Below are 26,618 nucleotides of genomic sequence, written 5' to 3'. Positions count from 1 at the left end.
AGTGTTGCGAATTCGAATCAAAACACGCAAACCAATAAACTATTATGTGTGTAGCAATGGTCAGAGACAATCAATAACCAAAAACAATCACAAGTGATGGTAACAATTTAAAGTAAAACCACAATTGAAACGAAGAAAAACAAGATGAAAGGATAGTAGAGAAAAGGAACAACAACTATACCAAGTCTCGGGCTTGAACTCTTGTGGAGATGATTAGACCTTAGAGAAGAAAAATTATAATATTTGATCAAAATTTGCAAAATAATAATAAAGGTCCGTCCACCATTATTAAAATACAGCAATATTGAAAATTGTAGTAAAAAAAGAACCTTTATACTATAGTTTTTTTTAGAACCTTTGTATTATAATTAAAGATCACATTTTACGTCCCTCTGAACATAGCTTAGTTAATAAGGAGATGCATTGTTATATGTAAGGGTTGGGATTGGAATTCCGAACTCCTCACTTATTCACCTTAAAAAAGATAAATTCTAGCCACTAAATTATTTGACAAAAAAAAAAACATTTTACTCTTGATAAAAGAAAAATCTCATTTCTCATGTATAAATCACGAATAAAATATAAAGAAATGCCCAGATATCTCAGTCTATATGAGTTGAGAAGCTAAAAGGTTATTTTATTGGAGGTCCAATATTCTATTCCAGCTAACAAATTATTTCTCCCCTTCTTTCAAGATAAAATAAAATTTCTCCCTTCGCAACCAATCACTAGGTTATTGTAAAAAAGAAAAATATCACTAGCATTTCTTCCAATAGTTTTTTTTTTCTTACGTAGAATACGTGCAAAATCTCTGCAATATTTTCCTTAATTTTATTTTTTTGTATTTTCCTTTTTTTTTTTTTCTGTATTGTCTAACATTTGAACATTTCAAAATGGCTAAACTTGTAATCGATAAACATAATTAAAATAAGGCAGAGAAATTCCTTATGAGCAAAACGGAAAATTTCCTAAGTATTTGAAAAAGAATTGAACTACAAACTTGGTAGACCAAATGAAGGGTTATTTTTTTAAAAAAAAGAAGTTAAATTAGAGTATTAAAATTGACATCGGATGGAAGACAAACTTGGGACCTTAAGATGACCTTACTTTAAGGTCTCAAGCCAACACCACCGGTTATAAAAATGAAGGGTTATTAATAAAAATGAAGGGTAGAATTTGACTTTGTAATAGAGTTCAAAAACGGTTATAAAAATGTCATTTTCATAGCTATTAATAAAAATTTCTCATTCACCAATTTTTTTTTATAAAGAAAAAAAGAAAAACAAGAAGGGTGACATTGCAATTTAAGCACTAATTATTTAAATCATTTTGACTCAGCTCATGGCATTAAAACCTCTACTAAACTTTGTTACGTGTGGTCTTTAAAATGTTTAAATGAATTTTGCCAAAACTTACGATGGAATTGCATGGTACATTACTTTGTATAATGCAGCAAGCATTCTAAGGTTATAAATACATTAATATCTACCTCGTTTTGCTTAAACATAATATTTGTATTAGCATAAAAAAATACAAAAATGAGTTCAACAAATAATGGTATGAGCTATTCGGAAGATCCTCCCACAAATACGAATTCGAATGATGCTAAGAAAAATGAAGTCTCAGACCAAATGAAACATATGAGCTATTCGCATCCTCCTCCTGAGGCAAATTCTAGTTCTCAAAAATCTCAGACACTAAGTACTCAAGATTCTATGTCTTATAGCAACTATAAATGATTAGGCCAACAGGTATCAAGACACGATTGTATTTGATTTTTCTCTCCTATGCGTGTGCGAGTGTGTGTGTATATATTATGCCGAACCTTGCATATATTATGCATTATCCATACTAACTGAGCTAAGTCCACGATGATATATATATGAGCTTTGTCTAATATACACACGTAAACTTATCTTGAATAATGCACAAATGTGGTTTTTATTATTTGAATCATTAAGTTAAGTTTCATCATATATCTCATTTAATCTCATGATACGATTTATTGATCAAATAGTAAAAAAAAAACTTTTGCATAATGCAATACTTATCTCAATTGTTAACCATTTGATATTGAACTTATATTTTGGATGTTTTAATTTTTTTAAAAATTTTAAACTTAAAAATATAAAATATAATGATTTTGAAATTAGTCACCAAAGAAGTAGCATTATCTAACTAAGGATTCAAGTGTTACTAACAGATTTCATTTGTCTTAACAAATTAACTACCGTAAATTTACCTCTAAAATATTTTATTTTGAATAAACTTAAGATCATCTAAATATTTGATTTTGAATAAACTTAACAAATTAACTACGTAAATTTAACTTAGCTTTAAGAACTTATTACTTGTTACATTGAACTAAAATTTAATTTGTTTGGAAGAAAATACATTTGTTTTGATTTTATATTAAACGAAAAAATTGATAGGGTAAAATCAACTCACCCTACTAAATTTTTAAATTTAATTTCTATACAGCAATAATGTAAAAAGTCTTACACTTAAGTAAATCATAAACTAATCATAAGTGTGACTTTTGAAAAATTATGATTAAAGTTAAAATGTTTTTAACAAATTGAGGATTATGATTTGATAATATAAAAATCCTTTACATTGACAATATTTCTTACTTGAATCTACTTGTTTACATAGATTCCATGTGGTTTCCACACATTAATATCAAGTATTTTTAGGAGTTAAATGTATTAGACATCAGACCGATGTTCTTTAATGTTAACCCAATATATTATCTAAAAAATCATTTTTGATATTTTAGTGCTCATTCATTATAGAAAGTGATTTTGATATAAATGATTTAGTGTTTTTTAAATAAAAGTGTCAATTTGTGTTTTTTAAAATTATAAAATGAGATTTTGTATTCTCACCTTTGATTAAAAATTATTTTTAAAAAATTAAATAAAAGAGTTTTTAGGATAAAAAATCAATTTTCTAACAAAATAGTAAAATAAAAAACATACACACAAATATAACTTGAAGATCAGAAATATATTTATTTTCATTAATTTTAAAGAAACGGCCTAAACTTGATTGGTTTAATAAAAAAAAAAAAAAAAAAAAAGCTGAGGAACCTAATGAAAATACAAAGACTCAACTATACGGTTTTTTTATTAGTTCAAGTATTCATAATGTTTTTTCGTTTGAAAAATTATTTTAAAAATTTCAACTAATTTTAGGAGTGTCTTATTATATTTAATTATTCAACCTATATATTTTGCATTGAGTTATTTATAATAATTTTAAAAAAAAATTGCAGGATCGTTCGCTTGTGGAAATTTCACATGGAATGAAAATTTACAGAAGCAGCAAATTCTACTGTTTGTTTGTTTGTTTGTTTGTTGTATTATGATATTAATTCCAGGTTGTTGGTTAGTTAGTTTGTTAATAACAGTTAGTTTTCTATTTTCAGTTTGTTGCAACTATTATGCGTGTATAAATAAGACTCGAATGTATTGATCAAAGTGTGTATGGGTGTATAAATAAGACTCAATGTATGGATCAAAGTGTGCAATATTTTAATAAAATTTGAGAAATCATTTGGTCCATTTTCTATGTCCTAAACCAACTTCATTCTATAATCCTCTCTTTTGTGAGTGATTGTAGAACCAGTGTGTGATTCATGCAAGTGAGAGCTTGTTCCAGCGAAAATTGGTATTAGTGAGCAAGGTTTCTTTCTTGGGAACATTCTCTTTGTTGCGATCATGGCTTCATCAAGTACCCATTTTCCTGTAAATCTTTCAATTCTTAAAGGCTTGTTTGCGAGTTGGGTTTTTGGTGGAGGGAAGACTTATGGAGTGGTAAAGGTTCCCCGAAATTGGAGGGGTTTTGAAGGGCTTCATCCAATTTTAAAGTTCCCCGAAATTTGGGATTTTAGGGGGTTAAACATACAAATTGACAATTTTGCCTTCATAATAATTTAAAAAAATCCAATTTTAGTCATGACCAAATTATTACGATCTTTCTTTCAAAACATCTTAATACGATCTCTTTCTCAAAAACAACAACTTATTCAAAAGAGCTTATTTATCCAAAAGAGCTTATTACGATCTCTTTTCAAAAAACAACATATTCAAAACAACTTATTTATCCAAAACAACTTATTACGATCCCTTTTTCAAAAACAACTTATTTATGCAAAACAGCTTATTATTAGGACCTATTTTTCAAAAACAACTTATTTATGCAAAAAAAAAAAACTTATTACGACCTCTTTTCAAAAAACAGCTTATTCAAAACAGCTTATATATGCAAAATAATTTATTTATCCACAACAGCTTATTATGACCTCTTTTCAAAAACCAACTTATTTAGGGAAAACAACTTAATAAGACCTCTTTTTCAAAAACAGCTTATTTATGCAAAACAACTTATTACAACCTCTTTTAAAAAAAAACAGCTTATTCAAAACAGCTTATTTATCCAAAACAACTTATTTCGACCTCTTTTTCAATAACAATTTATTCAAAACAAATTATTTATGCAAAACAGCCTAATACGATCTCTTTTTTCAAAATACAACTTATTCAAAACAGCTTATTTATCCAAAAACAGCTTATTACGACCTCTTTTCAAAAAACAACTTATTCAAAACAACTTATTTATGGAAAACAGATTAATACGACCTCTTTTTCAAAAACAACTTATTTATGTAAAATAACTTATTACGACCTCTTTTCAAAACACAGCTTATTTAAACAGCTTATTTATGCAAAACAGCTTAATACGACCTCTTTTTCAAAAACAACATATCGAAAACAGCTTATTTATCCAAAACAGCTTATTATGACCTCTTTTTCAAAAAATACAAATTCAAAACAGCTTATTTATCCACAACAGCTTATTACGACCTCTTTTCAAAAAACAACTTATTCAAAACAACTTATGTATGGAAAACAGATTAATACGACCTCTTATTCAAAAACAGCTTATTTATGTAAAACAGCTTATTACGACCTCTTTTCAAAAAACTGCTTATTCAAAATAGCTTATTTATGCAAAACAACTGAATACGACCTCTTTTTCAAAAACAACATATTCAAATAAACTTATTTATCCAAAACAGCTTATTATGACCTCTTTTTCAAAAAATGCAAATTCAAAACATCTTATTTATCCACAAGAGCTTATTCAAAATAACTTATTTTTGCAAAACAACTTAATTTGACCTCTATTTCAAAAACAACATATTCAAAATAGCTTATTTATCCACAACAGCTAGAGCTGTCAAAACGGCCCATTATGGGCCGGCCCGAAAGCCCGAATAAAATATAGGGCTTGGGCCTAATAATTGCAGCCCGAATTTTTCCAGGGCTTTTTAGCCCGCCCCGAAAAAGCCCGGAGCCTGTTAGGGCTAGCCCGTTCGGGCCACGGGCAGCCCGCAAAAAATTAAGAGTGGGTCATTTTTGGTGTGGTGTCTGTTGGACCTGGACCGTCCAACCCAATATTAGGATCCGGCCCAATTTTTGGTGTGAAAGAATCTGATATTCTGCTGCTGTGTTTATTTATACATTCTGCTGTGTTTGTTTACATAATGCTCACCAAATATGAGAGTAGCACATAATGCTACATTACAAAGAATCATTGGTGCTTAACTTCACCCACTGTCTAATACACGGTTACATATTGTTGCCTCTTTATACCACATTTCCCCACCCATATGTTCACCTCTAGTTGTATCCATTCCCACCACATTGGCACCTATCCTGCATAATTATGTAGCAGAATCCTCATGACAACACAAATTCATTTAGGATTGTTTGAATAAAAATTAATATTGGCTGTGTGAATTCAGAATATGTGATTTTTATTACACAAATTGCAAGAAACCCACATAGGCATAACTTTCTTAAAATTCACTATTAGCATATGAAATTTTTCCATTCACTATACAATTTCAGCGGCTTTGGCTGCAGTTCCTTAGATCCTTTATATTGCTAAAAACATATACGGGCCCGGGCTGGCCCGTTAGCCCGGTATATTTATGTATTTTATATGTTCAGTACGTAAAAGAATGGAAAAGGAAAAAAAAATACGGGCCAGGGCTGGCCCGTTAGCCCGGGAGCCCGTATAGGGCCGGGCTCGGGCTCTATTTTTTAGGCCCATATTTAAACCGGGATTTTAGCCCGGCCCTCAAAAGCCCGTTGCCCGTTCGGGCCGAGCCTAAACGGGTCGGGCCGCCCGTTTTGACAGCTCTAACAACAGCTTATTACGACCTCTTTTCAAAAAATAGCTTATTTATGGAAAACAACTTAATACGATCTCGTTTTCAAAAACAACTTATTCAAAATAGCTTATTTATGCAAAACAACGTATTACAATCTCTTTTCAAAAAATCAGCTTATTCAAAACAGCTTATTTATCCAAAACAACTTAATACGACCCCTTTTCAAAATAAGCTTATTCAAAACAGCTTATTTTTGCGAAACAGCTTATTACGACCTCTTTTTCAAAAGGAGTGTGGTGGTGGTTATTATTTTTTTATGGTGTCCGAAGTTCAAACCTCGAACCTTACGTATATTATGCATTGTCCTTACAAACTTAGTTAAATTCACGGGAACTGATGGTGGTTAATGTTATTATTATATAAAACCCAACTTTGTTAGTTTAATATGTTCTGACTTGTTAGATTCACATGTTTGTAAGAACTTTTAATTTGAAAATATAATTGAAATTTTCTTTTATTTTGCTTTAAATAGTGTGGTGCATTTAAAAAGCAGTGTAAAATTTTTCTTATTAAAAAATATTTCATTTAGACGAAATATTATTTGTAAAAAAAAACAGAGAAGAAGCAGATTTTTAGCAACGGATAGTCTGGTCCTATACCAACGGATTACGTGGTGGCTAAAAGCTATTAAATGGTGTAAAAAGTCGTTGCTATAGCACAGAGATTTTTTCCGATTCCCTAATTTTCAGATGGTATAGGCTATTGGGAAGGAATTTGGTTGTTGGTATAAGCTAATTATTGTAGACGGCAGCAAGTGTCCGTTGATATAGATTTTATGATCTATACCAACGGTTTTTTGACCTTTACCAAAGGTTTTTGCCATTGCTATACGGCAAATTTCGTGTAGTTTTTTTTTTGAACAAGCAAATTTCGTGTAGTTAAAAATATGTTTCTACACTTTTGTACATGAAAGGTAGATTAAATTTTTTATTACGGGCTATTGTCCTATCCATGATAACCGTGTGTATAAATTTTTGTTGTGCATCATCACTTGCTTCAACCAACTCTTGAGCTGTGCTCTTTAATTTTATATTATAGTCTTTGTTTCTCCTTCACACTCCTCGCAAATGTCTTGAATATTTATTAGTTTCTATAGTCTGATAAAGGATTCAAGTTACTCTATTATAGATCGACAAAATATTTTAGCTTTTCAATGTTTCTTTTTCATTTTAAATATTGACCAAGCGACACTTACTAGTATACAAACAAAACTATATAAATGAAGATGTTTCTATCTACTTTAAAGAAAAAATGAAGATAACCTTAAATGGTCTATAAAAATTTGGTAATTATTTTTTTGAGGGATATAAAAATTTGGTAATGATGTGTCCATGTAAGGAGGAGGGAATCTTTGTCATTAAGAATCATATACTTGAGGCCAACGAGAAAATAAATTTATTAAGGGCCTTCAATGTTTTTTTTTTTTTTATTAAGACACCCACCAACACCATCTCCATAGGGCATAGCAAGAAAACAACCAAAAGGACAAAAGCACCATGTTCAAACGGCCAACCTACCACTCCCTACAAGACCCAAAAAAACACCAAAAATAAACTCAATAGTCAAAACCAAAAAACACTAACATTTCCAATCGGCTTCCCCAACCTAGATGCATAATACTTTCAACATACAAGCACTCCAATAGCAGCCATAAAAAAGCTAGACTTAATTAACGAGGAAACATAAATTGAAGGCAATACAATTAAAGAAGTATGGACACAATGATCGTGGAAGGGAGATCCATTTCAAAGCCACCATACTTCGATGGTACAACAAATTGTACTGAGTGGAAGGAGCGTATAAAGATATTCATACAATCCGTTGACTTCGATCTTTGGCTTGTGATTAAGAATGGACCGAAAATTCCAAAAAAAATAATACATGGTGAAGAGTTGGAGAAATCTGAAGATGAATTCAATGATGAAGATAAGAAGATCATGGAACGAGAAGCAAAAGCCAAAAATATTTTATATTGTGCCTTAAACCCAGATGATCTAAGAAGAATTTCAAGTTGCCATACGGCAAAGGAAATGTGGGAGGAGCTCGACAAGTTAAGTGTTTCATACATTCAATTTTTGTTCAAAAACTTAAACATATTACACCCATATTTGCTAACATATATTAATGTTTAATACATTATTGCAATATTTTCTTGTATTAAACATTTTAAAATATACGATGTCTTTGACAGGGAAGTGACGACATCCGATATCCATCCTCTTCCCAGTTCTAGTCCTCAAATATCACCGCCAGGAGTGCAAATAATGCCTGCATCATTTCTACTCAACAACATGCCTAACCCTGAGTTTTTAGAGGAACAAAGTATGATTCTCTCTCTCTCAAATTATTTTGTACTTATAAATTAGAGAAATGATATATGTATTGTGTACAACCATTTTTTGACAACTTTTGAAACAACCCTCTCTATCATACTCACATGTTTTTTTATTCTCTCTTTTACTTTCTCTCTCTATTGTTTTTGTCCAATAAAAATAGAGAAAAAATGTTTGTCACAAAGGTTGTACAAAATTGGTTGTACAAATATCATTCCGCGATCTCCTAAGAAAGAAACACAATTTTATTCATTCGTTATCATAATATTTTACTTTAGAAATATTAATATTACTACATATTAAAATAGAATTCATAAATCTGTAATAGAAGAGTTAATGAAAATAAATTGTTGCTAAAATATGTCTTTGATCCCTGCAAAAATACATCGAGTCTAATTTTTTTTTTGGAATAACGAGTTTAAAATTTGTTCCCTGTAAATTTTTCTGTTTGAAATATACCCTTGTAAAATATATCATTTTAATAAAGGGGAAATTACAATGACCTCCCCTGATGTATGTTGAAATGTCACTCACACCCCCTCTATTTTATATTATGATATAGACCTCTCTTGACGCATAATATATGATGGACCAAGATTCGAATCCGGATTCCCGACTTATTCGCTTTAATGATGAATTTCTAACCTTTAAACTATTTGATCAAAATAAATAGAAACACCTGCTACACTGGCATAAAAACTAAAACAACAACACCACAAAATTGAAGACAAAGGAAGGAAGGACCGACCCCCTTAACAAAAACAAAAAAGCACCAACACCACCACCAGAAAAAACTCAAAACAACCACAACGCCAAAAGAACAAAACAAATAAACCTCCCTCCCTCATGGAAACCAAAACCAAAGGAAGAGCAAGCTAAGCTACTCCACATAGAGATGAGATATAGGAGATCAAAAAACAGAGAGTTTCCTAAATAATCTCTCTATTCTAGTGTGGTCAGGTGACCAACACATCAATTTTTGTCACAAGCAATCAAAAGGTTACACACAAAATAAATTTGGCCATAAACATTTCTCTTTCTTTTCTAAAATGTTTGCTTTATATCAGTTTAGGGTCGAAATAGGTCAGTTCGTTCGTCAGGGGTCTATGTCCCGACCTACTTAAAGGCCAGTTCGGCCTTACTCATCTATTAAATAGGTTAGGCTCAAGCTTTTTAAAAAGCACAATAATTTAAATAGGTCAGTCTAAGGGTTATAGAAAAGCTTCCTAGGCATATCAGTCCGACCCACATATGTGTAATTATATATACTGTGTATTAGCCTTTTAAAAAATATATGTTTATTAGCCTTTTTAAAAATAGATCAAATGTTTCTTAAAAAAAAAAAAAATAGATCAAATGTTATATTTAAAATAGTTGTTAGTATAAATTAGGCTTTTATACAAACCAATAGGCCAGGCCAAATTTTAAAAAGGCTAGACCAGGTTTAAACTAAAGCCTTTGAGAGGCTAATATGTTAGACTTAAGCTTTAGTTTTATCAACTAGGTCTGACCTATTTAAGCAGACTCCAACTCGGCCCGATCTATTCCCACTCTTAATATCCTCTTAATATCAGTGCCCTATTTTTCTCACTAAACTTCCGAGATCAAAAACATCGTATACTCAACAGCCTCACACAACTTTCACAGCGACAATAGGCTTTCCACAGCTCCTTTTAAAGACAAGAAGCAAGGAAATCGTGAATTTTTTTTTTCTTTTTTTAGGGAGAAATCTTGAAAAATTATTGATATTAGTGGAATTCAAAGAATAGTAAAACTTTGATTCTGTTTTCATTACATTGAATGGTTCTCCAGTGATGTAGGTGAGTTTAATATTATGGCAATAGAATTATATTACTCTCTTTAACTTCAATTGAACCTTTGTTTTAGGAAATGATAGCTTTCTCAACCTTTGTGTTCCAATTTACAAGCATGCTCTACATGGAAACTGGCGAGCAGCCAAACACATCTTAGACAACGAGAACAGGCTCAAAAATGCTGCCATAACAAATGGGTATCCTACTCTACTGCATATCGCTGCAGGTGCAAACCACATTCACTTTGTGAAGGAGCTATTGAAGATGCTTGATGAGAATGATATAACATTGCAAGATAAGATCGGAAACACCGCTTTTTGCTATGCTGCGGCAGCTGGAAACATTGAAATTGTTGACTTACTGTTGGATAGGAACTCACAATTACCTGTAAAAAGGGCTGGAAATGGATATACTCCTATTCAGTATGCGGCTCTGCAAGGAAGATCTAAAATGACATGGCATCTATATGATAAAACCACACCTTGTTTTCAAGATGAGGACTGGAAGTTATTGTTCTTTGCTTGTATCTACACTGGCATCTATGGTAAGTATTACTAACAGTTGTAATTCTTTATAAAAAAAACTGTCGTATTGCGACTTATTTAGAGATCGAAATTGTCAAATAGGTTCCTAACATTAGCGACATTTTGCAAATCGGTCTTTAAATCGATAGCTGGACAGATCCCATTATCATTGGGGTACCAATAAAAGTTTAAATACTTAAGCATTTTGAATTTTTTTTTAATGACAAATGTTGGTAGTTAATTGTTAGATTAATATTTACTCATATCACCCTATGATATGGCATTCAATGATTAGATAAAGAGTATATACCCGACCAAATTCTAGTTCACTTACTTAAAAATGCTTTGAAATTCTATCAACAACATATATCTTTGTAAATATAAGCGCGTATATAGTCTTCACATATGAGACGATATCCCAATTGATTAATGCCTTAATTATTATACAACTTATATTCATTTTCTATTGATTTTGTCGAATGTCGATCAAACTATTGTTTTAGTGTAAGGACAATAAACTCAACTTCTATTTAAAGGGGACAACTCATTCGTGGTTAAAATTTTGAGTGATTTTCCAATATCGGTCCACTAGACCACATGAGATTTTTCCACAACTTCGCAATTACAAAAATATTGATCATAATATTTTTCTTCCAATTGCAGACTTTGCATTAAAATTGGCAAGAGATAGGAATGAACTAGCTTTTGTACGTGATGTAAATGAAGAGACAGCTTTGCATCTCTTGGCTCGAAATCTAATGGTATTGGATTATCGCCCAGAACATGTTCAAATTCATATCACAAAGAGGAAAATTGTTACAGTTGCTTGGAAAAAGATTTGTGCTCCCTATGAAGAAGGAGGTTTAAATCTAAGATCTCTTGTTTGTCTTAATGAAGCCACTAATCTAAAGCTTTGTTGGGATCTCTTGCTGTCGGAAGAACATTGGGCAAAAATCCTTAAGAGTAGAGTCCTTAGAGGTACTTCTTGTATTAATCATCATATCTATTCTTCTATTTGGAGTGGTATCAAAATGGAATTCCAGGTTATTAGAGAAAATTCATCTTGGCTAGTGGGTGATGGGAAGAAAATCAACTTTTGGTTTGATCACTGGTGTGGTGATTCTTTATTTCAGATCCTAAATGCAACTAATGATTTGATTGCTCCCTTTCCTTCCTCAGTGAATAGTTATATATCTAATAATCAATGGAGCATTCCTCAATCACTAACCCAAGTCTTTCCCTCTTTGAGAAATCTTGTGCATCAAGTTACTCTTCCTATGCATGATCAAGATGACGGTTTGGTGTGGAAACATAATCCAACAGGTACTCTATCCCTCAAGGATGCCTTTGAATTCAAAAGAAAACATCTTCCAAAGCTGAACTGGACAAAATCAATTTGGTCAAGTGACATTCCACCATCAAAATCCCTCCTTGCATGGAGGCTCATGCATGACAAACTTCCCACTGATGAGAATTTGTCCCTAAGAGGATGTTCTCTTCCCTCCATGTGCTCTCTTTGCCTGTCTTGTTTTGAAACATCTTATCATCTGTTTTTACAATGCCCTTATGCAAAAAATATCTGGAGATGGTTTGCTTCTATATTGAACATTAATTTGCAAATCCAGAATTTCGAAGACATTTGGAAAATTTGTTCTAGAAATTGGAACCCTCAATGCAAGCTTACTATTACCGCAGCCATTATCAACATTCTGAATGCTATTTGGTATGCTAGAAATCAACAAAGGTTTCAAGACAAGAAGATCCACTGGAAGTCATCTATCTCTACAATCATTTCTAATGTTTCTTTGTCTAGTAATCTTTCTCAAACAGTAGCTTCATCATCTATCACTGATTTTATCATCATGAAGAAGTTTAATGTATCTATTCATCCTCCAAAGGCTCCCAGGATAATAGAAGTTGTCTGGCATCCTCCTATCTTTGATTGGATTAAATGCAACACAGATGGAGCAGCTACTAATGTATCTTCTTCTTGTGGGGGAATTTTCAGGAACAAGGACTCTATGTTTCTCCTTTGCTTTGCAGAGAACACTGGAATAGGTAGCGCTTATCATGCTGAACTTTCAGGTGCAATGAGAGCAATTGAAATTGCTGCAAGACATCATTGGAATTTCCTATGGCTAGAATCAGACTCAGCATTGGTGGTTAACGCCTTTAAAAATCATTCACTCATCCCTTGGAGACTGAGAAACCGTTGGAACAATTGCTTACATATTGTCAGTAGCATAAATTTTATGGTTACTCATGTGTATAGAGAGGGTAATTGTTGTGCTGATGCATTGGCTAATATTGGTCTCACTTTAGACCATCTTACTATTTGGCTAGATATGCCTGCTTGTATTAGAGGCTACTATGTTCAAAATAGGCTAGGGTTGCCTGGTTTTAGGTTTGTAAACTTTTGAAGAGGTTTGGTTTGGTCCCCCTCTTTCTTGCTTTGTATTTGTTCTCTTTCTTTTCTAATATATTTTGGATAGTCCTAGCTCACTCCTAGGCTATCTTTGATTAAAAAAAAAAAATGTTCAAATTCATATCATGACCAATCCTGGTAAATCCTTGCATTATATTTTATATTTTATTAATTCTTTTCCAAATTAAATCACCAAATTTTGTATTGCAGGCATGAAAAATCACGTGGTTTTCCAATTGGTTAAATTTCTTTGGACAACGATTTTGGACCAACACTACCCTCCAGAGGAGTTACATAAAATCATAAATCAACCTTCTCAACTGATTTTTGATGCTGCAGAAGTTGGAAATTATGGATTCTTATCAGAGCTTATCAGTGTTTATCCTAGCTTGATATGGGATGTGGATTGCAAAAATCGAACTATATTACACATAGCTGTCTTGAATCGGCATTATAGTATCTTCAATTTCATACATCAAATGGGGCATATAAAGGGTTTCATATTGACATATGAAAATGATGAAGACAGAAACACTTTATTGCACTTGGCTGCAAAATTAGCACCACAAGTTCAACTTGTGCCTTGAGTTAATATGGTTTGAGGTACAATCCAACCCCTTAATTTATCAAAAATTGCTGTTCTCCCTTTCAAAATTTCTCATTCCCTTTATTCATCGGGAGTTAACTCAAGCTCAGTATTTTTCAGTTAACTCCAGCTGATACTTATAAGATCAGTTCAATCACTTCTTCAGTCGATTCAACCGATCTTAAAAATGCCTGAGGGAGTATTAACTACTGCTGGAAAAATATTGAGCGTGAATTAACTCCCATGAGTTAAAGAAATGAACAATTTCATAAGTGAGAAGGGTAATTTTTTAATTTATTTCATGAATTTGCATTTTCACAAGTTACTAGAGCTGTCAATTTTGCTCCACTAGATGCTCCCGTATTTAAGGCTGGGCTTGGCTTTCATTTTTTCTTCCAGCCATCCCGAAATTACAATTTTTTTCATTGTTCAACAACACTTAAGTGCCGATCATTCCTTGCCTATCCTCTGCATGTTTTCACGTGTCGTGCCATATGCAGGGACGGCCGCACATACACTAGTATGTGGGCTTAACCTCACTACTTTTAAATAGTATGTGGGCTTGACTCACTACTTTTAAAAAGAGGTAATGATAGTGAAATTTGACTGAGTTATTAAAGGGCCACACTATAAAATTATAAAGAAAATATATCTAATTAATAATTGCTCGGTCGGATGGCATATTTAAATTAGAGTATCCAGATCTTCCAACTGTGTGTGTGAATTTTTAAGTAATTATTGTTACTTTGTCTATCTATAAAAAAAAGTTATTAATACTTTATTTTTACCAAATTACAAATTGCATAATGAAAACCCCAATTTCGGTAAGGTTTAATGATGTGTTTTGTCCTTGCAATTAGGTGTCATTTAAAAACTAGTCCCTGTAATCGCTAATCCTGGCAATTTACCCTTGCATTGTTTAATCATTTAAAATTTCGTCCTTTGACCAACTTAATCACTGCCCCGTCATCAAATTAGCAAAATGGCATGGGAATGGACAAAAATACCCTCGTCATCCATTCGTGAAATGACATTTTTACCCCTGCCTTCATCTTCTTCTCATAATAAAGATGAGGGTATTTTTGTCCATTCCCATGCCATTTTGCTAATTTCATGACTTGGTAGTGATTAAGTTGATCAAAGGACGAAATTTTAAATGATTAAACAATGCAAGGGTAAATTGCCAGGATTAGCGATTACAGGGACTAATTTTTAAATGACACCTAATTGCAAGGACGAAACACATCATTAAGCCTTTCGGTAAAAACAAAAAATGAAAACCTCTAAATTTCTAATTCTAAATAGAAGCAACATCCCCACGGCCACAAACGGAATTGAGAACTTTGATTTTCTTTTTAAATTCTTTTTCGACCTCTTTACATGATGTACTCCTTGTATTTTTCAAACAGTATCATCATGAATCTTTAATCTGATAGTACCTACTTCAGAAATTTCTAAGGCATGATCATTTTCCATGTACACTAATCCTTCTGAGATGGGTTCATAAGAGTAAACCCAATCTCGGTGCAGAGTCGTGTGCCATGTTACACCTGAATCCATTATCCAGACATCGTTGAGTCGTGTTCCAAATTTATAAATAGTTGTTGCTTCGCTATACAAGATTCCCCCATCATCTGAGGTACTTGCAACACATCCTTGAGATGTTGAAGCTTCATAAGTGTTCTCTCCATTCTTTTTATTATTCCAGCACACCTTCTTTAAGTGCCCTCTCATTCCACAATTATAACATCCGAGATATGCCTTTCGTTGATATGCCTTTCGTCATCTTCAAAGCCTCTGCATGCTTTGAACTCTCTGGCCTTTCTTCCTTATTCTTGCGCATGGATTCTTCTTCATGGATTGCACCGGTAACATCGTCAAAGTTAAGAGTATCAGCTATGTTCATTTCCCATGTCCACTGATCCTACTAAGATAGGTTCATAAGAGTAAAACAAATCTCGGTGCGGATTCAAGTGTCATGTTACACTTGATCCATTATTCAGACATCGTTGAGCCGTCTTCCGCATTTAGAACTAGTTGATGCTTCGCTATATAGCATTTCCCCGTCATATGAGGTACTTGCAGCAAATACCTTAGATGTTGAAGCTTCAGAAGTCTTCTCTCCATTCTTTTTATGATTCCAATACTCATTCTTTAAGTGTCCTCTCATTCTACAATTATAACATTTTAGATTTTTCTTTCTTTGAGATTTTGACCTATCATGATTTTGACTCCTAGTGGAGCCAGGTTAGGTTGATCTTCCTCGTGTCATCGTCAAATATTTCTCACAGGGAAAAATTTCTCAGGTTGAATCGGAATAACATACTAAGATATTTCTTACCACTCCACCAGTTTTTTGCATCGGAATAACAATTACGAACCAATGACTCTGATAGCACTGTTGGGTGTGAGAGTAAGAAAATATTATCACGCAATTGAAATAAGAGACGAGAAAAGAGGAATTGAACACAAATTATTTACGTGGAAACCCCTTATCAAATAAGGTGAAAAAACCACGGGGCAAGAGTAGAGAACTTTCACTAAGTAGAAGAAATTACAAGACCTCTCTCTAAATGCATGGAGTGTACAATTACCATTCTATCTTGTAAATAGGAGAATACTAACTAACACTTACTAAGAGAAACCTCATAGAAAAATCTAATTTTTCTTTCTATATTTTTCCTCTCATCACTATATGAGAACAAGTACTATAGTTTTGTTACTAGTGAGGTTTAGCATAGGAAAGGGAAGTTGTTTCCCACCATGGGAAAATATTTTTTGACCATTAGATCATTTGAAGAACATAATCTAATAGTAGACTATCAACACTAGAAAAGTCATGCCCCATCCATTTATACATTTATGGCACGGTAGAAAATTATTACTATGCCAACCAATCTGAATGACCATTTATGCTGCGAACCCTAATGGTCAAATACAAAGCCATTTTGTCAAAAAGTTTCCCTGTGAATGTGATAACAATTCAACCAAAAATGGCATTATGCCCTTCCCAATGTTCAATATATATATATATATATATATATATATATATATATATATATATATATATATAGGATGTATCATATGAGAATGACGAGAATGAATCTCAACCATTAGATCAAAAATAGATGGATGGGATTAATAGATTCATTTTAAACAACACATGGATATCTCTTTATTCTATCATCTATCAACTCTGACAGTTCATCTTCCCAGTTCATCTTCTCAAGTGAAATTCAAAGCAAATTCAACTCATGTTTCCTAATAATTTATTATCTCTTTGATTCCATTCTCTCTTCGATTTGATTTTATTGTTTCTTTGGAACAACAGACGTCAAAAACACCGGCGACCGTGGCGGAGATGAAGCAAGTCGAAAACACCGGCAAGGCGGAGACAACGGTTGATGTGCGCCTTAAAGCATGGTGGCCCCGACGTTTCTTCTTCCTACAAAGAGGGTCGCCGGAACCACCCCATTCAGTAATGAAACACCCAACCAGGCAACCACCACAGCTATTGTATTTTACCTTAAAAATAAGAGATTAAATTGAATATGGAGATCTAAAGATAATTTTAGGTTATGAGCAGTTTTATTGGATCTGCAAAATTACAAACACAATAAAAGTTGAATCCAGCGGTGCAAAATTACAAACGCAATAGGATCTGAATCGTCCATGGTGATGACGGTAAGAGCAAAATGGTGGATGTTCAGCTTTTTTTGTTTCTTTGTTGGGGAAATGAATCCAGCGCATGAACAACTTACCTAGACCATTTAATCTCAGCCATATAATTTTAATCCAATGGCTAATAAACATTCTCATCATTCTCATATAATATGATACATCCTATATATATATATCGATGTTGGTGTGGTGTCCCATATTTTTAAAATTAGAACTGTCAACATGTCCGTGTCGGAATTCATGTTTCATTGGCTGAAACCGATGTGCTCTAGGCTGACTGGCCGATTTTTCCGTTTGGTCCATTGGGGAAGCATAGTTAAAAAAAGACAATTTTCTAACTTCACCGTAGAAGCTTCCATTGTCATATTATACTATATAAATTTAACACCGATTCCTTTTATATATCTATTTTACTTAACATATATAAACATTTTCATATGATAGAAAGTAAAGAAGATAATGCTGCCAGCACAAATAAACATGAGAAACTCTGAAGGCCTTACTGCACAAGAAGTCTTCTCAAAAGAGCATCAAAAACTAAGAGAAAATGCAGAGTCATGGATGAAGAAAACCGCAGAGTCTTGTATGCTAATTTCAGCCGTCATTGCTACCGGAGTGTTTGCTGCTGCAACTACTGTACCAGGCGGTATCGATGACACAGGAAAACCAAATTATTTGAAGAAACCATCATTTTTGGTGTTTGTGTTAAAACAATTAATTACCATACTGGTTTAATGAGAGAATATCTTATTTTATTGAGAACAAGAGTTTGACTTTATATAGCCTTACACATAATTCAAAAATGGAAAGCGTGAGAATAGATGCGACCACATTACAAGCCTTATAATGTGTAGACTATGTCTCAAGAGAAAAACTAAGTCATACTTCCTAATAATAGAAATAGATAACCACAACATAATTGTGCTCGCGATTTTCGGATGTCAAACCATTAATTGATTTGAATCGTCAATCTTTGAACTCTCGATTTTTATTCTTGGGAAGGGAAAAAATGAGTAAAAACCATTTTCGAGACTTTGGATTCGGGGGTTGGTTATGCGAAGGGAAGGTGCTAGCATCCTAAGCATCTACGGTATTCCGTAGGAACCGCTTACCTAGATTATCTTGTGCTAAATTTATTTGCTTACTTGAAAAATTATTACCTAAAAATCTAAGTGAAAGAATGGAGGGAGAAGAAGTATGTTTTTGGTTATTTTTATTTGATTTGGAAGGACGAGTCCTCTGCCTACGTACCCTTTTTGGGAAAGGGATCAAAACCGACGTAGTTCCACTCAAGAATTTCCTTGGTGGGTTAGGTTGATTTTAAGATTTTTTCGAAAATGGGTTTTAAGAAGAGAAAGAGGCCTCAAGGCATGAGATAAAGAAAACAAGTGAGGTTGATTGATTTTAAATTTTGAAAATGATTGAAGTTGAATTAAAATTGATTGAGAATTTGATTAAGAAAATAAAGGAAAAAAGTTATTAAGAAAATGATTTTTGAAGTTTTGCATATTTGATTTTTTTTGAAAAAATGATTTTTCTAAACTAACGGTGAAAACTAACGTAACGTCGTAAAAACTAACGGAAAGCGGTAAATAAAATGTGGTAGTGTCGGTGCATGTGTCGGTGCTTGTGTTACCTACATTATTACATCAATTCCTAAATACAACCCTAAGGCCTTTATGCCAAAATAAAATGCAAGAAATAAAATTACATCAATTCCCTATTTATACACCACTAAGTCAATGACAAAATAAAATGATGGAAAAATTAAATGTGCATGCTATGATTCAAGACAAAAAATTAAATAGTTAGTAATCACAAGAAATATTATGATGAATGAGACATGAGAAATAATAAGCAAGAATTAAGACAAATAATAATTAAGGTCATCATATAAGAAATAAACAAAAAAAAATAAAATAAAAGAAAACAAATAGAATGGATTTTTAAAATTAGAGAAAATTAAAATAGTGAGAAAAATATTTTTTGGAATTTTTCTAAACACAAAAAATGTCAAAAAAATGTAAAAACAGTATTTAAAAATAAAGACAATTAAAAATAAGAAATAATAAAACATTGGCTCAGCAGGATTAATTCTGGACCATTGGATTAAATCAATGGTCCAGATTCAGTCACTGGATTCATCACAGCCGTTGGATCCAACGATCCAAGGGTCACAAAAACAACATAGAAACAAAGGGATTAAACTGAAAACACAGTGACCGTCAGATCAACGATCTGACGGTCCAAACAGAAGCCACACCACACTCACGCAGAAAAAACACACACTTGATTTAAAAACAGATCATACGGTAGCCGTCAGATCAAGGAACGATCCAGATCTGATGGCTACTAACGCGATGGAACATCGTAAGATTATGAATACGCGCACGTATGATCCAGCAAAAAAAAGAAAGCACTATAAAAGCAATTTTAACAAAAAAAAAATAACATAAAACTAAAACACTTCTCTCTCTAAGTTAAACTTAGAGAGAGAAGCTCTCCCCTCCTTCAAAGAACACGCGACCGGAGAAGATGAAGAGGGGCGGCCGGAGCTGCTCCGGCGCGGTGGTCGGCCGGAGCGCCGCCGCGCCGGAGTTTTTTTTTGCCTTTTTTTTGAAATTTTTTTTTACATCAAAATACTCCTCTTCCCTTCCTCTACTCGAATCCAAGCTCAAAATTTCGAAAACATGCACCAAAAATCCTAGATCTACAAATGAAAATGTGAAATTTTTACCTCTTTTTCCGGTCCCCTTCCTTCCTTCCGGTTCGTTTCTGCTCCCTTTTCCGGTCCGGTTCCGCTTTCCTTCCGGTTCGGCCCCCTTGCTGGTCCGGTTCGGCCCCCTTGCTGGTCCGGTTCGCTTCTGCTCCGGTTCGGCCTGCTTGCTGTTCTGGTTCGGTTTGCTTGTTTGTGATTTGTGTGGTTATATGAATAGTTTTGAGGTTTTAGTAAAGTTTTGGTGTTACTGGATTTTCCTATGAACCTATGAATGTTCTTCCTAAACTCATACTCTTTTCTTTGTAATTTTTGGGCTTGATTTGAAAAAGGGTTGGAAAAGTGGAAAATTAGGGTTTGTGAATTGCTGCTAATTTTCTGACGTGAACAGTGACTTCTTCTCTGACCCATTTCCCAATGATTGACAGTGTTTTTATAGTGACAAACTAGGGTTGGCTCTGGTACAAATCAATGACCAAAATGCCCCTGCAGCTGAGACTTGGAGAAAAAGATTTTAACAAATAAATAAATAAATAAATAAAATAAAAACAAAATGCATAAAATAAATAAATAAAAATAAAAAAGAAAAGAAAAGAAAAGGAAGGAAGTCACTCACGTGACTTTCACTTCTTTGTTGTTTTTGTTTTTTTTTTTTTCTAAAAAAATAAAATAAAATAATAATAAACAAACTAACCTAAAAAAAAAGAAAATAAAAAGTCCCTTCGAAATCTGACATGAGGTACTTCAAAGTATCCTCCCTGCCGAAATTTCGGTTGAAATGATTAATAAAATACGCCTTTTAACATACAATTAGCCATTTTAAAATGACTTGCCTGTTATGACTAAAAGGATTATAAAATGCGTTTATAAAAATGCAAATGGAGTGATTTTAAATGTTGTAGAAAATGCAAGCGAGGACTTAAATGTAAGATGAAAGTTTTTTTTTAAATGATTAATGACGAAAAACACGAGTTTTAAAAGGTAAAAAACGAATAAAAGAGAATCTGAACTATTAAAAAATGTGGACAAAAAAGATTTCAAATGGTCCAAATTTGGGGTATGACAATAATCTAACATTCCCTCCCTTAAACTATATGCAAAATGCATTTAGTTTATTTTTGAAGCTTCAACCATTCCCATCATCCTGCGAAGTTTCAGATATTGATCTAACTTTATGGGCTTTGTCATTATGTCTGCAACCTGTTCTTGAGAATTACAGTAGCTCAATTCAACAATTCCATCTTTTACCAAATCTCTCAAAAAATGAAATCTTATATCAATGTGTTTGCTTCTTCCATGAAAAACTGAATTCTTTGAAAGCTTTATTGTAGAGCTATTATCACACTGAATGATGGTGCTCTTTTTCTCTTTATGAGCAAGTTTCTTTAACACCCCCCTTAACCAAAGACATTGACAAGCACAAGATGCAGCAGCTACATACTCAGCCTCAGTAGTGGACAGTGTCACAACAGGTTGTTTTTTAGAGGACCAAGACACTGCTGCAGAACCAAGTAAGAAAACATATCCAGAAGTGCTCCTTCGGTCATCCAAATCACCAGCAAAGTCACTGTCAGTATATGCCACCATGTTTGAGTGACCTCCTCCTTTTTTGTACAAAATACCCAATTCAGTTGTACCTTTGAGGTACCTTAGTATCCTTTTTGCTGCAAGCCAGTGAGATTCAGTTGGGCAAGACATAAATCTACTAATGAGACTTACTCCATACATTAAATCTGGTCTTGTTGCAGTCAAATACATCAAACTGCCAACCATCTTCATGTATAAAGTTGTATCAACTTTGGTTCCTTCATCATTCTTTGATAACTTTGTTCCTGGTACTATAGGATTATGCACTGAGTTACTATTATTCATTCCAAACCTCACTAAGACTTCACGGGCATACCTTCGTTGACAAACAAAAATCCCATTTGGATTTTGTATCACCTCAACTCGTAAAAAATATCGCATCCTTCCCAAATCAGACATGTCAAATTCTACCATCATTGAATTTTTAAATTCATCACACATATTTATATCATTCCCGGTATATATTAAATCATCTACATAAAGACTTACTATTAGAATCTTGTTTCCTTCCTTTGTTTTTGTAAACAATGTATGTTCACAAAAACATTTTTCAAAACCTTCTCGAACAAAGTATGCTTCTATCTTGCTATACCATGCTCTTGGTGCCTGCTTAAGCCCATACAAAGCCTTTTTCAACTTGTAAACTTTGTTCTCTTCACCTTTCTTCTCATATCCTAACGGTTGCTTCACAAATACCTCTTCATTAAGTTCACCGTGAAGAAATGCACTCTTCACATCCAACTGAAAAACATCCCAACTGTGTTGAGCAGCCACTGGAGCAAATACTTCAGTGTAGTCAACTCCATATTGTTGTGCATACCCCTTCGCCACTAGTCTCGCCTTGTACTTATCTATCTCTCCATTCTCATTGAGCTTAGTTTTATAAATCCACTTAACTCCAATTGGTTTGATTCCATTTGGTAAAACAGTAGGCTCCCAAGTCTTATTCTTTTCTATTGATTCAATTTCTGCCCTCATTGCATCTCTCCACTTATTGCATTTTCTAGCTTCCTCAAATGAGAGTGGATCATCTTCAGCAACCATCATCATTGCATTCAAATTATCTTCATCAGATAAGCCTTCACCAGTTTCATAATCTGCCATCCATGAAGGTGTTTTTCTTACCCTCCCTTCAACGACATTGGGTGAGTCATCCTCATGAGATTCACTAGACGATGAATTAGATTCATCATTGTTATTGTTATTATCATTGCTAGCATCATTGTTGCCTCCTTCTTCATTTCCCTCTACTCCTTCAATGTCAATCTCATAATCATTTTTCCACTCTAAAAGATCTGGCCTACATTCATCTTTTTGGTTGTCCCAGTTCCAACATACATCTTCTTCAAAAATCACATCCTTACTAATGATTACTTTCTTGGAAACTGGATCATATAGTTTGTAGGCCTTTGATTCGTCACTTACTCCCAGCAAAACACATTTCTTGCTCTTATCATCTAACTTGCTTCTTTTCTGGTCTGGAATATGTGCATGAGCCACACATCCAAAAACTCGAAAGTAATTAATTGTTGGCTTCACACCACTCCATGCCTCTTCTGGAGTTTTGTTTTGCAAAGCCAATGTAGGACATCTATTGAGAATATGCGCACTCCATTTTACAGCTTCGGGCCAAAACATTTTAGGAACCTTCTTCTCAACCAGCATAGATCGCACCATATTCATTATCGTCCTATTTTTTCTCTCTGCAACTCCATTTTGTTGAGGAGTATAGGCTGCGGTCAATTGTCTGCTTATGCCTTGAACTTTGCAAAATTCTTCAAATTCATTTGAGGTAAATTCACCACCTCTATCTGTTCTTAAGGAGGTGATATATGCACCTGACTCCTTTTCAACACCAGCTTTAAAAATTCTGAATATTGCAAAAGCCTCAGATTTTTCATGTAAGAAGTAAATCCATGTCTTACGAGTGAAATCATCTATAAAACTGAGGAAGTACCTTTTATTGCTATTTGATTCTGGTTTAATGGGTCCACATATATCTGCGTGCACAAGTTGAAGCTTATATGATGCTCTCCATAAGCTTTTTTTAGACATAGAGTCTCTATGTTGCTTGCCGATCAAACACTCTGTACATAACTTCTTTGGAATTTGGATTGAAGGAAGCCTATTTACCATTTTCTTATAAAAAAGTGTCCTTAATCCTTGATAGCTTAAATGACCAAACCGACAATGCCAGAGATAAGATTCATTTTCTGATACATTTTGAAAGCACGTAGACTCATTTGATATCATGGAAGCCACCAAACAAAACATTTTATTTCCACTCATGATTGTCTCCATAATTAATCCTTTTGTTGGATGATATATCATACATTTCCCATGTTGAATCAAAATAGATAAGCCTTTATCTTGTAGTTGTCCTATGCTTAATAAGTTGTTCTTTAACTCAGGAATGTAGTAAACGTTAGAAATTACCTGAGTAATACCATTCACTTGCATACGAACACAGCCTTTTCCCATAACATTCATTCTACTGTCATTTCCAAGTTTTACTATATGTCGGAAGGCTTCATCTAAATTTGAGAACCACTCCTTGTTTCCACTCATATGATTGCTGCAACCGGAGTCAAGAAACCACACTTCTTCCTTCTCCCCATGTTTGTTTTCAACATACGACATCAGCAATACCTCTTCTTCTTCTTTCTCTTCAAATTCAGCATAGTTAGCCTTTTGCTCCCAATCAGGACACTCATATTGATAGTGTCCTAACCGATGACACCGAAAACACTCAATAACAGCTTTGTTGTAGGGTTGTCTCCCCCTTCCTCTTCCCCGACCTCCTCTAAACACGCCTCTACCTCTTCCTCTTCCAGTTCTATCTTCATAAGATATCTTAAGAACTTGCTCTTCTTCTCCATGGCTTTTCATCCTTTGTTCATGAACAAGAAGACTACTTTGCAACTCATCAATAGTCATTGTGTCCAAGTTGTTGGATTCTTCAATTGAGCATACCACATAATCAAATTTTGAGACCATTGATCTTAAAATCTTCTCAGTGATGATTGTTTGACTCATAGTTTCACCATGAGCTTTCATTTTGTTAGCGATGGTTAGAGTGCGGGAGAAATAAGCATTAACTGTTTCTCCTTCTTTCATATGAAGAATCTCAAAATCCCTCCGTAAAGCTTGTAGTTGTGCCCTTTTCACTCGGTTTGAACCCTGAAATTTTTGCTTCATTGAATCCCATATATTTTTGGACGTATCCTTGTTGAGGATTGTTTCAAGCACATCACGAGAAATTGCTTGAAAAAGGTAATTTTTGGCCTTCAAGTCCATCAACTTCTGCTCTTTAATCAACTTGCGTTGCACCTCAGTTTGCTCTACTCCTGCTTCCACAACCAAAATCCCATTTTCAATGAGATCCCAATATTCTTTCGAACGAAGAAAATTTTCCATCAACATTGCCCAATGATCATAATGACCATCAAACTTGGGAATAATAGAATGTACGAAATTACTACTATCATTTTCTGCCATTCTTCTAAACTCCTTTTTCTTGAAAGAAAATTGCAATTTCTTTCTTGATACACACTTATTTTCCTCACCCCAATTGTTTCCCCTCACACTCACTCACTCACTGTGGATCAGGCCCCAATAATGGAGCTCTGGTACCAATTGTTAAAACAATTAATTACCATACTGGTTTAATGAGAGAATATCTTATTTTATTGAGAACAAGAGTTTGACTTTATATAGCCTTACACATAATTCAAAAATGGAAAGCGTGAGAATAGATGCAACCACATTACAAGCCTTATAATGTGTAGACTATGTCTCAAGAGAAAAACTAAGTCATACTTCCTAATAATAGAAATAGATAACCACAACATAATCTAACAGTTTGCAATATCAGATGCACTTGCATTTATCTCATCTTCGACAACATTGTTGATATTCTTGTCTATTCTTGTCTCGCGGTATGGAGAGTATGACTTCTATAAATCACTGCCTTCAAAGCTAATATTTGGATTGATCACATTATTCATCTCCATAACAAGCATGATGGTAGCATTTAGTAGTTCCTTCTTCATAATATACTACCATGCTTCGGTGTGGGTTCCTAGTTGCATTTCAATTATTTCCTTCCTCCCAATACTTTTCTACATAAGTTTGCAATTCTCCTTGTTGTCAGATATCATTTACTCAATCTACTATTGGAGGACTCTATCTAAGCCTCGTAAAAATTTATTTATGTACTAGAAAAGTAGTGGATTGTTACCGTAAGGAAAATGTTTATTGTTACGAAGAGAAGTTTGATAATAAACGCAAGAATCCTATGGTATGGTCGGTCAGAATATGATTGGTCAAGTATCCTTTTTTTATGCATTCTCCTTGTTTTTTGTTAATAACTTAAAGTTGTATTATGTTATTTGATTTGTTTCTAGAAGTTGTTGATGTTAGACAACGTTATGTAATAATATAGTTTTTATGTTTTTATTTACCTGCTCTTCCTTGTAGCGTTTTTCTCCTCATCCTATAGTAATTTGATGATTGCAACATGAGTGTCTGAACAATATATTCAGATACTGCATAAGAATTTCTGGTAGAAGATCCTTACTTACATGCAACTCAATATACTACGGATATCATACATGTTTAGCTAGTTACCTTTTTTAATTATATACCCAAGAAGATATTAGAACGAACCAATAAAATGGATGAGTTGGGTGAGGGCCGGAAATCATCA

General features: G+C 33.5%; 1 pseudogene; it reads left to right on the top strand.

Annotated features, from left to right (window-relative positions):
- Window positions 1–13,552: 13,552 nt before the first annotated feature.
- On the top strand, window positions 13,553–26,253 carry LOC120578302 (ankyrin repeat-containing protein ITN1-like; annotated as a pseudogene).
- The last annotated feature ends 365 nt before the right edge of the window (window positions 26,254–26,618 follow it).

Source organism: Medicago truncatula, chromosome 2 (genome assembly GCF_003473485.1).
Source record: "Medicago truncatula cultivar Jemalong A17 chromosome 2, MtrunA17r5.0-ANR, whole genome shotgun sequence".
Lineage (NCBI taxonomy): Eukaryota > Viridiplantae > Streptophyta > Magnoliopsida > Fabales > Fabaceae > Medicago > Medicago truncatula.
The sequence above is the reverse complement of the archived record's forward strand: the minus strand, read 5'-3'. Positions and strand labels throughout refer to the sequence as shown.